The 14,831-nt window shown below is 36.7% G+C and overlaps 1 protein-coding gene and 1 long non-coding RNA gene across 3 annotated transcripts in view; one reads left to right on the top strand and one right to left on the bottom strand.

The window, feature by feature from the left end:
• The window catches only part of NKAIN2 (sodium/potassium transporting ATPase interacting 2), a 514,810-nt gene that overhangs the window by 337,029 nt on the left and 162,950 nt on the right, over positions 1-14,831 (top strand). The window lies entirely within an intron of this gene.
• On the bottom strand, positions 1,183-4,848 carry LOC148224384 (uncharacterized). The gene is made up of 3 exons (XR_015802504.1): positions 3,585-4,848; positions 1,739-1,949; positions 1,183-1,653 (listed from the first exon to the last, which is right to left on the bottom strand). It is a non-coding gene; the product is annotated as an uncharacterized LOC148224384 (long non-coding RNA).

Below are 14,831 nucleotides of genomic sequence, written 5' to 3'. Positions count from 1 at the left end.
CTGGTAATTCACTTGCCATGTTGTGCTCTCATTTATGTCTATTTGATTGCCAAAATAAAGAGGATGCCCAAGTTAGGTTATGCTTTATTTTTATTTTATTAACTCCAGCCTTGGTATCTTGTTCCCTTTTTCTTGCTTAGTACCATTACAGACATTTCATTTATGAGTACTATCAGCAGTTATGAAAGAGCAATAAAAATGATTGAGGGTCTGGAAGGGACTGATTTATGAGGAAAGGAGAAGAGCTAAATATGGAGTGCCTGTCTAAATAATGATTCATGAACAGCATGCTAAATATCTGTAAGTGTTTTAAGGGGGTAAATGAGAGAGGAATTAAGTAGGGTGGCTCAAAAAGAAGTAACCAGGAGTGACTGGAAGTAAAGGAAGGATTTAGGCACATTTTATTTTATAGCCATATTTTTCCAATAGTAAAAGTGCATGCAACAAGAAACAATCTCCCAGGGGTGCCGAAAGCAGTACTGCCACTTGATTGGATCAAGGGCACCATGAGCATGCTTTAAAAAAACAGTATCTTAATTGGCCACAGCTATAGGAAATGCTTTTTTATGCATATTTCAAGGTGTTCTACAGCCAGTATTTAACACCTTGGGACACCTTTTGGGTCAGGTGATGAGCGTTAGGGAGCAAAATCAATATAGACACAGGTGTTAACAAATTATGACATAAATCACAAGTTTAATTTTAAATGCTTCAGTTAGAATCACAAAATTGAGAAGAAAGAGATGTTTTCCCCGCAGTCTAGTTACAGGGATCAGTAAATCTCAGTCCTTGGTTCCATCCTCTCCTTTATTTATGGATATTTGAAACTATGTCCTTTATCTCCTAAGGGAAGACCTAGTCAACCACATTGAGAGGTAATGACCATGAAGTTTTTGAGGTGCATAATTCCATTTTCAGCTAATTAAGCTATCATGCTTCCTAGAAAATTCTTCTGCAGGAACTGCAGAAAAGCACTGAGGATGATTCTGCAGCATGACAACCCTGACCGTCCTTTGGAAGTTGGCCTTATATGTGGACTTATAGTTGGACTTGTGTGTGCCAAGTTCCCCTGAGCAGAGGGGGAAGGGAAACTTCCTCCTGATAAGTCATCTGATACTGGCCATTCTGGTCATATCACATGGATACTCTTATATTGTGTAAAAGGAGACAAGAGAAATTAAGTTTCATTCATTCCCCAACGACATTTTATTTTCTGTTTCGCACATAAAATTTTATTCACTTTCACTTGCAATTTCATTAAGTTTGTCAGTTCAGCTCCTAAAAAAATAACCTGACTGACAGCTGCCAATCGTGTGAAAAAAATGCTTCCATTAATTTTAAATCCCAAATGTCCACCTACCTGCAAAGCTAAATGACTTAAAAACATTCACAACACCAAGGAGAGGAGGACTTTGAATGCCAGGGAAGTTGCTCTCCTCTCTTTAGAAGATCCAGCATTCTCTTGTTATTACTATGTGGAGTTAGAAAGACAAGGATTAGTGACTGTGTTTCCCCTACTCTGACATTTTATAACCTTACTTCCCTATTAGAACATCCTGTTGGATTTGTAATGATTCAAAAATGTAGTTCCATTTCAGCTCCTTCATAAGGTGGTTTTCTCAGGAGAGCAGGGAATGGTACAGTATGGTTCATCTGTAAAAGGATATGAGACAGAATTGCAGAAACAGAAAGAAGCTAAGTTTGAAAGGGAGCATTCAAGGTCGTCTGATCTACTCACCCTGCCCAAGCAGGTCCAGCCACAGCCAATTGCCCAGGACTCTCTAGACAGCTTAAGAATATCTACAGGGATGGAGACTCCACAACCTCCCTGGGCAGCCTGTGCCAGTGCTTGGTCACCCTCTTAATGAAAAAGTGTTTCCTCATGCTCAGAAAGAACCTCCTGTGTTCTGCTGTGGGCCCGTTGCCTCTGGTCCTGTCACTGAGCACCCCTGAAAAGACCCAAATTTTTTTCACCCTCTCTTCAAGTATTTATATACACTGATAAGATCTTCCTGAGCCTACTCTTCCCTAGGCTGAAGGGTCACTGTTTCTCAGCCTCTCCTAATTTGACAGCTCACTCTTGATCATCTTTGTGGCTCTTTTCTGGAATCTTTCCAAAATGTCCACATTTGCCTTGTACAGGGAAACTGAAAAGTGGACTCCACAGCCTAGAAGTGGCCTCACCAGTGCTGAGTGGAGGGGAGGGATCATCTTCCTTCACCTGCTGACAGTGCTCTTCCTAATGTAGCCTAATACTGGTGCTTCCTAATACTGTCAGCCACCTTTGCCATGAGGGTGTTGTGCTGCTTCATATTTGGCTCGACGTCCACTATGGTCCCTCTTTTCATAAAAGAAGCCTTCCAGATAGTCATCCTCCAGCAGGTACACTGGTGCCTGGAGTTATTCTTCCCCAGGTTCAGGATGTTACACCTTGTTTAACCATAAAGAGGTCAGAGTAATGATGCTCAATTTTTAAAGGACAGATGTTTTTGCTCTTTTCAGACATCCTCTCCTCAAACTTTAAGTTTGGTCTTGGACTATTATCAAAGAAGTTTTCTTTTCGCAATCAGCCTCCTAACATACACCCATTCAAATTTTAGCAAGGAGCCTGCCAATTTGGACTAGAAAAGAGGCAGTCAAGATCTGTGAGCCAATCAGGAATCATTTCACTTGGTGTGATTTTTGATTTCTTCAGAGAAAGCTGATAACAGAAGGTCTTCGGATTCTTAGCATGCAAAGACTATTAAATTTCTTTATGACTGCTAATTTTGTGTCTTGCAGAAAGGACTCTCCATTAGCTCTCATATTTTTCTTCTTTTACGTCATATTTCTTATAAGAACTAGAGGAACTGTTATTACCATAATAAATTATGTCTAACAGTATCCATGACACAACTTTGAGGAGAATAATTTTTTTCTTATCATCCAATCCTGAATCCTAAAAGCTATTTTGAACTTGCATGGGTTTATGTACTAGTGTTAATTACAGAACCAAGTAAAATATTATTATTTCCTTTCTAGAATACCACAGTAGATGTAGAGGTTGCACCATATAGAATCTGTGTTCATAGATAAGTATGACTAATGCAGCATACATCAAAAAGAAATCTGTCCTAAGGCACTATGCATGAGTCACAGAAACCATAGTATTATATTCAGAGTAATAATTAGACAAGAAATAACAGACTCCTAAAATTCAATGGGGTCATTTAGTTAAAAAGTGTATTCTCAGTTTGTGTTAAACTACAGACTGGAGCTATATGTGCTTAGTTCTTTTTCCTTTCTTTTAAATTCTATTAAACAACCACATGCAATGGAGATATAGATTACCATAACATTACTCCATAACCTCAGTGAGATAATAAGATGTGTCTGCAGTTACTGTTTTGCAGTCATGTTGTCTGCATATTATAGGAATCATTGTGGTGAAAATAAATGTCTGTAACAGATTGCCTGCCTTATAGGTCAATAATCCATATTGTATCACTGTAGATGATGGAGACAACAACAAAAAAACCCCATAAAACACTGTTTCAAAGATGGCTGAGTCCAGATACTCAAATAAAAAGAGGTAGGAGATTTACCTTTTAAGAAGGGTCAGGAGTCAGCAAAAAAACCTTCACCACTTTTTTCTTCTGCTTGTAAGGGATGGAATAATACAGGAACTGCTCTCACAGGTTGCTCGCAAATCACGTGGGTTTCTTTTTCCTTTTCTTTCTGGAGTAGCACAGCTTCTGAAGAAAGGGTGTTTTGAATTAGCTGCTTTTTTTTCATGCTGAACCTTATATACATCTGAAAGAAATACCTCTTTTTTTTCCTTTTTTTTTAATTTTTAAATTATTTTTCTTTTTTCCTAAAGTGGTGGACTTCCAAAAAATGAATATAATTTTTTGCTATAGTCTGCGATGACATATTCTTTCCCTTTGGTTTGTATCTACCTCTAATGAGCAAGAAAAGCAACTATTGCAAAAATTCTGATATTTTGAACTATTAGTGAAATTTTATATGGAGAGGAAGTCTAGGTTTATTCAAGAACATGCTTACTCAAACACAAATAATCTACTGTAAAAGTAAAGGATCTCTAAATGTTAATGTCATCATTTCTTCATACATTCCATAAATTTGAAAACTGTCAGGCAAGAGTTTCTTCTGTACAAAGATAAAGATATTTCAACACAGGTTTTGAAGCATAATGGGGAATTTTTTTCCACTTGTCCATTTGTGTCTTGCTTTTTATTTTTCTGAGATGTCTTTCATCTATTAATAGCATAACCATACACACAGGGCAATATAAATTAATGATCCTAATATTTCAGTTGCAAATTATATTCTTCTCTGCTCCAGTCTTAGAGGTAGCAGCCATTCCTGAGTTAGGTGAAATTGTTGGCTATTATCTAACACTACAGAGCTGGAAAAATTGCTTTAAAAACAAACCAGTAAGTTAAGCAAAACTAACAACCCAAAAGTGGGGGGGGGGGGGGGGGGGGAAGGGGGAGAGAAAAAAGAGTTTTTTTCTAGAACAGTTTTCTATTTAGGACATTAATTGTCTCATAAAATAAATCTTAAGAAGTCACCTTTGTGATGTGCTGTTTGGCTATCCTTGATACATGTGAAACAGGAGGTTAATTTGAATTTTTTTTTTTAAGGATGCCCTGTACTTTGCACAGTATACTAGATACACAGAATCTGATTTTATCAGGTAGAAGAAAATAAAATGCATTAACATTAACAAAGTACTTTGTTGATACTTATCTGATTGAAGAAGAGGACTTCGGCCTGATGCCAGCAGGTTTGGTGATTAACTGTGGTCAAAAAACACAATGCTGTCAAAGATTCAACTTCTTTATAATGCTGGTGTCTTTTTATACCCCACAGAGATAATGACTGGGTTGCTAGGAAACTTACTTGAGTTTAACAAAGGGTAATGTAGGCATCTTTTCTATGGAAATGATGCATGAGCCAAAAGCTGTGTTCCTTAAGGAGCTACTTACCCTAAAATGCTTTTATTTTGTTTTACAATGAGTGGACAGGTGCTCTTGTCTCTTCACAGAAACATTTTAATGTATTCTACTAGAGTTGCTAGAGTGTATAAATGCACCTTAATCAAACTCCAAAGGGGATATTTCCCTAAGACTTGATTGGATCAGTCTGTTATCAGAAACACATAAATGTTCAAACTGTATCAGTGGAAAACCAAGGGACCTTATGCCTCTTGCCTGAGTCTGTCTAACAAATTCTGCAAATCTAACATCATGTAAGCAGGAAGTTGGAGGGAGAGAGAGTTATTCTTTGGTTTTGTTTTCATGAAGGAGAGCCTTAGTTCTGAATCCCTTTTCCTTAAGACAAACCTTTATTTTTTAATTTTTTTGCTGTCCCTTTACCTCTCTAGCCTTTTCTCTACAGCTTCAAAATAGAATAAACAGCTTCAAAAATGATCTTGTGCCTTCCCCCTCTGAACTACCACAATTCCCAGGATCAATCAGGAAACTCCAGGGGTAGGTGGCTCACCTTGGTAGTGGAGTCTCTCAGATGATGCCCTCATTTCAGCACCACCCTCCACACAGGGCTTAGAAAGAATTTCTATCCAGGAATTAACCTATATGAGGCAAGTGAAGACACTGATATGCCTTTTTTTTCTTTTTAGGGGCATTTCCCACCAGGCCACAACTTTACTCTGAATACCTATTGCCCACAAATTTAGACAGACACAGTCAAGGCGATGATTTGACTTTGCAACATTTTTGTGAAAATATTCTACACAGACATTCTGTGTGTTGGTTGAATTCTATTGGTTTGAATTGTATTAAAATTTGCTGTGAGCTTTCTCTTCTGACTGTAACCATGGCAGCATAATTACCTTACCTGCTATTTCCTTCTTCTCCTGTTATCAATAATTTTTCTAGGGGATCAGAAGTATGTATAAAAATAGACCCCCACATTGAAATAATATTAGGGGGCTTTGCTGACATTTTTACCCTCACAGTTTTATGACCACTGAGAGTAGATCTGATTTTCTCATTGGGAGTATGGCAGCTAACACTTGCATTATGCAGGCCACTTTAACATATAGAAATATCATCAAAACTTATGTCTGATTTTCTTCAGAAGAACAATTTATATCTATTTCTTGCTGTGAAAAGAATAATGATATAAATTTAAAATAACAAGACAAAGATAAAATGAAAAGAGATCTTATGGACTTCAAGCTATAATCAGGGGTCCTGATTACAGTCAATATCTGAAATCATAGGTATTCAGAATACTGAGAATGGGTTCCAAGTTTACTGATTAATATAATTTTTTAGTTTTAAATATCATCTCAGAGGTAAAATATTTATTTTAATGCCAGTCAAAAGTTCTTACTTACCTATGAAACAGATTATCCTAAAGACTGTGGAAATACCTCTGTAGAAGTGAAATCACATGCTTCTTTATGCTTGGGGTTTTTAAGGTTTTGATTTTCTGGGGTTTTTTTGGGAGGGTTGGGGGGGTTTTGGGATTTTTGTTTGGTTTTGGGTCTTGCTGGGGTTTTTTGTTGGTTTTTTGGGTTTTTTGAGTGTGTGTAATTGCTGGAACTAAACCTATGTTAGCCAGGAATAGCTCATTTTAGAAAAAATATGTATATTGTGAGCAAGATTAATCTAAAACAGTGGTAGGAAAGAAGTTTTCCAGTCCTTGGACATGCCAGAAAAGATAAATATAAGACTTAATCAGTTTTTAATCTACACCAAAAAAATTCACCAATTAAAACTATGAAAGTAATGAGAACAGCATTTTTATTGTTAAAAAAACAATTGAAGAACTGGGATTTGAATAAGAAAATTAATGTAACTTTCCTGACTATAAGAGAAGGAAATGAAAAGGTGAGGGAGGGGAGACTTGTGAAATTCTGGGAAATTCTTCTGAACTCAGAAAGGTCATCTGAAAAATAAGCAGTTTTTATCACACCACCTGTCTATATATAATGCATGCTATGCTATTATTCAGATCTTATATGTAGGTATGTAACAGTTCTAATTGTAAAAGCAATAATCAATATTATAAATGTGATTGTTTTGCAGTGATTATATAAAAGGTAATTCGTGAATTTTTTCAATTCTGCATTACTGAGTTTGAAAGAAAGAGACTCAAGGGCTTGTTTTGAAGGAGAACTGAACTAAGAAACCCTGATCCTTCATGAGACTCACTGAATTTGTGTAGAACTCAAAAAGCCCAGAAAATTGGTTTCTTTGAATTCTTCAAGATCAAATATGCCACTCATTGAAATTTGATCTAGTGATGAGCAGAAAATTGATGAGTCTGATGATCCTTCAAGACACTTTTATTTCCTTGTCTTTATTGAAACATAGTCACATGTTAATTAATGTTTCTTCTCAGACCTTTCAGCAACATTTTCACATCTGCTGTATTTAGTAGTAGTTTTTATTCATTTCTGAATAAAACACTGCAGAGATCAATCTGTGCTGTATGACATAAAAACAACTAGAAGGCAAAGCTTCAACTTGATCAAAAAGTTAACGTTTCCTTTTATATTAATGAAATTGTCTTCAAGTGAACAAAATCAACATTAAAAATGGTGACTGGAAGGCTTGCATTCACAGATTTGCTAACAAATTTGGCAAGCAGGAAAAACATAGGCAGCGAAAAAGGAAGAACCAGTTTAGGTCCTGTGAAGGTTGCAATGATGTACAAGATATATTGAGCAACAAAAGTACAAATTATGGCTTTAAACAAAATAATTATTATTCGGGTTCATCTGACCACAAAGTTATCATCAGATACACCACTGGCTTAAAACCTCTTTAGTGCTCAGTGATCCTGCACACGTCCAGAAATGCTGTTATTTGAGGATCCTGCTTCATGCCTAAGCTCTATGTTTTGTGTGCCTGTATTCTACCTAGAAAGTAGGTCATCTGGATTCAGTTCTTTCCTGCCTGTAACAGCATTCAAACCCAAAAAGTCTCCCAACTCCTGTAAGGTACCCTAGTCAACAAGCTAAAAAATCTCCACCATTTTGAAGGAGGGATTCTGCAGTTAAGAACTCAACAGAGAGAATTTGTAGAGGAGGGAACATGAAACTACAGCCTTGCAAATGATGCACTCTTTTATAAGAAAAATGTATTAATTTTGTTCTATTTGTGCATTTTGTGTTTCAAAGCCACTGCTAAAATATTGAATAACATCTTTCAGAGAACAGATCCACACTCTGATCTCTTATCTCCTGATGATCATCTTATTACTGAACTTCCCAAAGCCTTGTGGATCCATACTCTTTCCTGCAGTGATACAACTTCAGAAAGATAGAAGGAACTTATCTCTAGCATGAATTGCAAATAGCGTAACATCTGGTGCTTTTTATGGAAATGCAAATTTTAGGTTGGACTCCCTCTCACTTTTACATTGAAGACCTGACAGAAAGAGGTGGATATCAAAGAGAAAGAAATGCTTAACATAGGAGTGAATATAAGATTAACACAAGGTGATTTTTTATATACAGCCTTTTTTTTTTTTACATATGACCTAACTATGCTTGTTCATTGTGTGAGATTTTTAGGTTACAGTTCTAGTACTTAATCCAGTAAATCCAGCTTTCATTTGTGATCAACATGCTCAAAATTCAAACCTTCCAACACCCAACTTGTAGTCAGCCAAGTTGTTCATTAGACCTATCACTACATAACTCAACAACTAAAGTAATGCCAGATGGTTAATCAGGCATGACATCTGAACTAAAAATCCATACTGTGATCTGTAGAGTTAGCTGTTCTCACTCCTGAAACACCCCATACAGAACTCTGTATCCAGGTTTCCTAGGACATATTTTGTAACACAGGGACAGAAAAATGAGCTCAGTGATAATTTGGCCCTACAACTCCTTTAGCCACAAGTGCAGCCCAGTAGGAGATTTTCAGAGCAAAGTCTTTGGTGCTGAGGACCTGACTCACACAGCATGGAGGGTTCAGGGTCAAACTTTGTGGCTTTAATGCCTGCAGCAGTGAGAACATCTGGGGATTTTTGCCCAAAATTATGTGTTTTAATCTTGCACTGGATTTATTTCTTGAAATCAGAACCTGGACATGATAAATCTCCCAAAGGGATTTATAAGTACCAGAAGAGTATTCTTCTTCAAATCACTCACATTAGGATTATTCAGATCAATGTAAACCTTTATAAATTGATCTTTTAAGAGGAAGTATATTTTGAAAGGGCAAGTAACTTCAGCAAGAGAATGTCAGTGTCTCAGAATAGACTAAAAAAGCTGGCTTCCTTTTGCAGGGAAACCAGATTACTTAATGCTGTATGCTACTTGCAGAATAGCAAGTTTTAAATTTACAACATGAATTTATTTTTGGTTTTGGAATAAATATGTTTATGGAGTAAATTTAGGATTTTGGGTTCTACAGGAACTATCCAGTAATATAGTAAATTTTAAAAACTATCAATTTGCAGGGAAAATCTTGCAGCTAGTGAATAATTCTCTGTCTCTTTGGCTGTTTTTATTAATTCCTCTCTTGCAGAAGAGCAGTAACTCATTTCTCCATGTGCTTGAGGGACAGATTTTTCCTCCTCTCATGCACAGAGACAGACAGTGCCTCACAGCTGAGGGGCTAGGGTCATCTTGCTTTACTTAAATCACTTCTGTTAGCTTCACAGCCCTCATTTTACTCCATCCACTTCTTTTTACTTCTTTCTGCATCACTTACGGAAACTGAAGGACAAGATCTACCTGCTTTGCAGTGACAAGAGTCCCTCCATAACAGGCAAAGAAAAAAATTAAAGATACAGATGGGGAAAGGCAGAAAGGCTGGGAGGACATTAGCAGGCACATCTGTGTTTTAAGAGAAAAGTTAAATGTAGGAGAATTGAACATCAACATGAATGTACTCAGCCCTCTGGGCCAGAAGGCAGGGATGGGGAGCAGAATGAAGCTGCCATAATCCAAAGGAAAATAGTCAGTGACCTGCTGCACCACTTAGACACACACAGGTCTGTGGGGCTGGATGGGATTCATCCAAGGGTCCTGGGGGATCTAGCAGAAGTGCTTCTTGAACCACTTTCAAACCAGGAAGTAACAAATTTTGAAGAATAAATTTTACCTGAATTACTGCCTCAACACTTGAAGACAGGCTGAATGTCCTTCAAAAGTTTTGTTTGTCCTCAAGCCTTGCTATAATTCTATGATCTGATACTCAGAAATCTCTTCTAATTTTTATGGAAAATCTGTACTGCTGGAATGATGAAACTCATTGCAGTGCCATCGGGGTCTCTGCATTTTTAAAACAAAGAGTAATGTTGCAACTGAAAAGTGGAGTTGTCTTTTTTTTTTCTCTGCTGTTTTTATGAATTATGCAAAACATAACCCATGGCTGGTCACTCCATGGGATTTAGAGAGCTAGGGCCTTCTCTGCTTTCCATTCCTGATGATCCAGACTTTGATTTCTAGCAAAATTAAAAATCGAAATATCTGAGATAATTTTGTGTTCAAATTGGGGTTTTTTATGTTCAAATTGTTTTGAACTAAATTAACTTTAATACTGAGAATGTAGCTGACAATTTGGCATGTTTCATTAATTTATATAATTTTGTTAAAAACTGCATTTTATGGTTCAGAGTTGGATCAAAAAAAGCAAATTGTTTTCATTAAATCATCACTTTTGAATTTATATTTTTAAGGTTTTTTTTCTTCTTGTTTAACTTTTTGGTTTGAAAAAAAAGATTCTGAAGTATCTTTTCAGAAGTTTTAATCAACTTTTCAGTATAAAATAAATGCTTTTGATTTGAATCCTATTAGTAAGTATAATAATAACTAAGGTTCGATTCTTAATTCCATTTTTGGTGATGAAAATCAGATAAATTACTTTTGTATAATTTCACCTATTTTTACACACTTCCTGAATGTTAATGTTTTGCCATTGATTTGAGAAGTACTTTTCAATTTATTTTTCCAGCTGATACCCATGCAGAAAATTCACATCTTCATTTTTCTAGATAAATATAGACAAAACATAACAGATTGGTTTCACTTGAAAAGAAAAAGTTTCTTTTCCAGACTGAAAATACTGCAAGGTATCATTTTTGTACTTTGCATACGTAATAGGAATGGCTATTACCATTCCTTGCTTTCAAACACTTCACCTGTGCTTGACATGGAGAAAATGTCATTCATTATGTGGCTGCTAACACAGTTTGTGTTCATTGACCCCAATTACACGAGCTATCACTGCTCAGGCTTAAGAAAGCACTTAGGCACACACTTGAGTTGCATTAAAGAGACTTGTTGAATGGGCAAAGGCAGACACACGCTTGAGTGCCTGCTTGAACTGGGCACATCTCAGGCACTGGCCCTGCCAGCCCCCATGTCCCACTGCACAGCAGTGACCTCATTGATTCCAGCAGGGCAGCTCGTGCAAATAAAAGGTCAAAACTAAGTACAAGTCTGAATACTGGCAGAACCAGAAGCTGGATGTCTTTGTAGTTGCCTACGGATAACTGCAAGCAAGCCTCATCCACAGTGTAACCTGGCCTCACACGTGCTGCCCCAAACCTCGAGTGTTGTGTCAAACCTGGAAGGATTCTGTAAGACTGTTCCTTGAGCAGCCACTGTGTCTGCTGCTGTGGGCCATGGTGCACCAGTGCACAGCTGTAATGATAGATTTGGGGCTGGGATACAGGACAAAGAGAAGCCCTGGCAACAGAAGTGTCCATGCCTCTGCATTAAGCAGCTGTATCTCAGTCACAAAGAAAACAAAGCAGTTAAAAACATCATTCACCACTGCACAGTTCACATAGAGCTGTCAGAGCTAAGACGTTGGAAACACCTCCCCAGCTCACACATTGTGCAGCCTTTCCCCAGTTTCCCTCACATACACTCACTGACAGGAGAGGCCAGGGAAAGCAAGATGTTTTCTTATGAAACAGAGAAATGGTGTCCAGGGGTGATTAGGGAAATGAAACTATTTTATTGACTTTTTGTTTCCTCCAGAGAAGGGAAGCTGAGTGAGCATCTATGGTAAAAGCAAACCAGCCTGTGTCTGCACAGAGCACAGAGTTTTCAGACGGATGAGGGATTTATAGGGAGTTTGTATCTGTAATTCTGCATCAAAACATAAGCCAAATTTACAGTATGTCATTCACTTCCCTTTGATTATTCTATAGTTTTGGGGTTTTTTTGCTGAAGTGGTTTTTACTCTCACATGACAGTCCATTGAATTTAACAGAAACATCCAACTCCTGTCATTCTTGACAGACTTACACGTCCTTGTAGATCAGATTATGCAAAACAACCTTTCTGTCTATTATGTCACTAAGAAATCAATGCACCGATGCTTCAGGTGCATAACTTCTTGTTAAAAATACATCCTGCCAACAAGGAAACAAATGTAAAAATTACCTCTGGGCCAGCCATCCTATGTATTTTTTCCCTAAATTGTATTACCTCCTAGGCACTTGCTGCAACATTCTTGTATCAGAACAGACAATACAACATCACGATTTTTCAGGACAAAGAAAGGAACTGTAATGAAAATGCCACTTTTAATAAGAAAGCTCAATAATATTCAGTCCTGGTTGTTCCAGCTGAGATATTAATGTCTTGCACTTCTTTCTGGAATTCAATAACTGAGTGAAAAAGGTAGGGATCGGGGGGTTAAAAAATACTTGGCTGTGCTAAGCATATAAGGTCACTGGAATTATTGGTAGAACTTATCTAGCAGCAGTTGCTCTTTAAACATTTTTTGTAATATTTTTCAAGTCAACTGGAAGGGAACTCCTTACCTGCCTGAAACATAAAAATGATAACTCAGTTTTCCTGCAAGATAGAAGCTGTGTCACATAGAGAACAAAAAAAAGTTCTGAAATATTTGGAGTAAAACATCTTTGTACGACCATTACCTGTACACAGGCACAATGATTGAATGCAACTGCATCTCAAAGTCATGGACTAGCATTTGGGAAGACCTGGTAGTCAGATATTGAAAAAAGCAGGTTTTGCATTCAAAAGCCATTTTCTGCTTTAAGATGCTCTATTTGGCCTAAAAATCACTGTATAGGGACCTGTTGACTTCAGACTTGTTCTGTGGAGTTACATGCCTAATGTAAAAAACATGAGCAGAAATATTCTGTTTCATGAGACGGTCCTGTGCATAAAATTAAGAATGAGTGCTTTTAGACTCCAGGAGATGAAATCTACTATTGTTATATATGTGTGATCAATAGAGATATATCAATTAGAGACTTGGGTGTGAATTAGGATAGCCTCAGCTGAGGATGATGCTTCAGATGAGAGGAACTGACTCCTTTTCACTACTTTCTCCTTGGACTAAAATTGCTGAAGTAAGATTGCTGCATAAGTAGCAAATCCCCACATATCAGAAAGAAACTATGGGCAGCAGCTGAAAGGTTTTTTGATAAAAAATTACCCATATATTTCCTTTTTTTTCCACTGAAATAATGGTATTTTTGGTTTCTTCTTTTGTTTGTTTTTTGTTAATGACAGTTTCAGAATACTTGGGAAGACCAATGTTTTGCTTATTTTATTTTTTCCTTTTTAACTCTCTTTGTGGCATGCATTTTGATACTTAAATGAAGAAAAGAAAAATTAAGAAGGAGAAAAAAAGAATAAAGGAAAAGAAATGTTGACTGAAACATTTCATCCCAAGACATGTTATTTTTGAACAAAAGACAAAATTACTGGACTACTAATTCTCATATATCATTTTGTTTACAAAACTGTGTCAGTTTAAAAAGAAGTCCTAAATTTTAAAGTGTACGTTTTATGTTTTGAAAATTAAAAACTTGAGTCTTTTCTTTTGAGATTTTTTTTCATATTATATCCTTCAATTCTAAAAGGAAAATTAAACAAACAAGAAAAGGAGGCTTGGATGTTTCAAGTTATTTTAAAATCCAAAGGGCCAAGCAAAAGCTTATACCAAAAATTGTAGCAAGTAAAAAAAAATCTGTTGGAATGTAAGTTTCTAATTCAGGCCCAAAAAATTTATTCAAGCTAAATTGTGCAGAATTTAAGTAAATGCCCAACAGACCATGTTTCATTCATTTTAAAAAGCCAACTGTTGGAAAAGGATATTTAGGTAATGAGGATAGTCCTTATCTTTTACAAAAAATGTAATAATGAAAAAAATTTCCTTGTTGAATCTCTAATCAGACTTCAGAGTTTCAAATCCTCATCTGCTACTTTCATGGAAAATTTCTTTAGTATATGGGATACAAAATAGCTGGGAAGTAAATGGGTAAACCAAGGCTGGGAAACAGAGCAGCAAAGTATACAAGATTTATGAGTCAAAAAAGGAATACAAAAGCATCAAGCTCTTTAATCAAAAGGTTAGTTTACTCCCCTTGAAGGAGGAAGACCTGGGGACCCTTGTCTCCAGGCTATTTTAAGCATTCTCACTAGAGAATTATTGCATGGAGAAAAAAATAAGGTGCATAAATCACTGCAAGATAGATAAGGTACTTTGAGAAAACGCTGCAGTTTTCAGGTCTGTTTTGCTTTGCTTTGTTTTTTTGGGTTTAAGGAAAGGAGAATATATAATTGCTCATTAGACTGACGTTGCAGGATGGTATGACATCAGTGCTGATGATGAACTTGATCTCCACTCAAACTGTATTTCAAAGATAGTTATCCTTTGGATAAGCATTGTGGGAGGTTTACCTAAGAGTTACATAAGTAGAAAGTTTGAATGGCCTAAGCACAGAATAACTTAGTCTGAAAGGGACCTTCTGGAGGTGATCTAATTCATTCCTCTGGCTCAAAGTAGAATTAGGAATAGCACATTGCCCAGAACCAGGCCTAATGAGTTTCGAATATCTCCAAG

The sequence above is a fragment of the Sturnus vulgaris genome, chromosome 3 (genome assembly GCF_052056855.1).
Source record: "Sturnus vulgaris isolate bStuVul1 chromosome 3, bStuVul1.hap1, whole genome shotgun sequence".
NCBI lineage: Eukaryota > Metazoa > Chordata > Aves > Passeriformes > Sturnidae > Sturnus > Sturnus vulgaris.
Note: the sequence above shows the minus strand (reverse complement) of the source record. Positions and strands in the feature narration are given on the sequence as shown.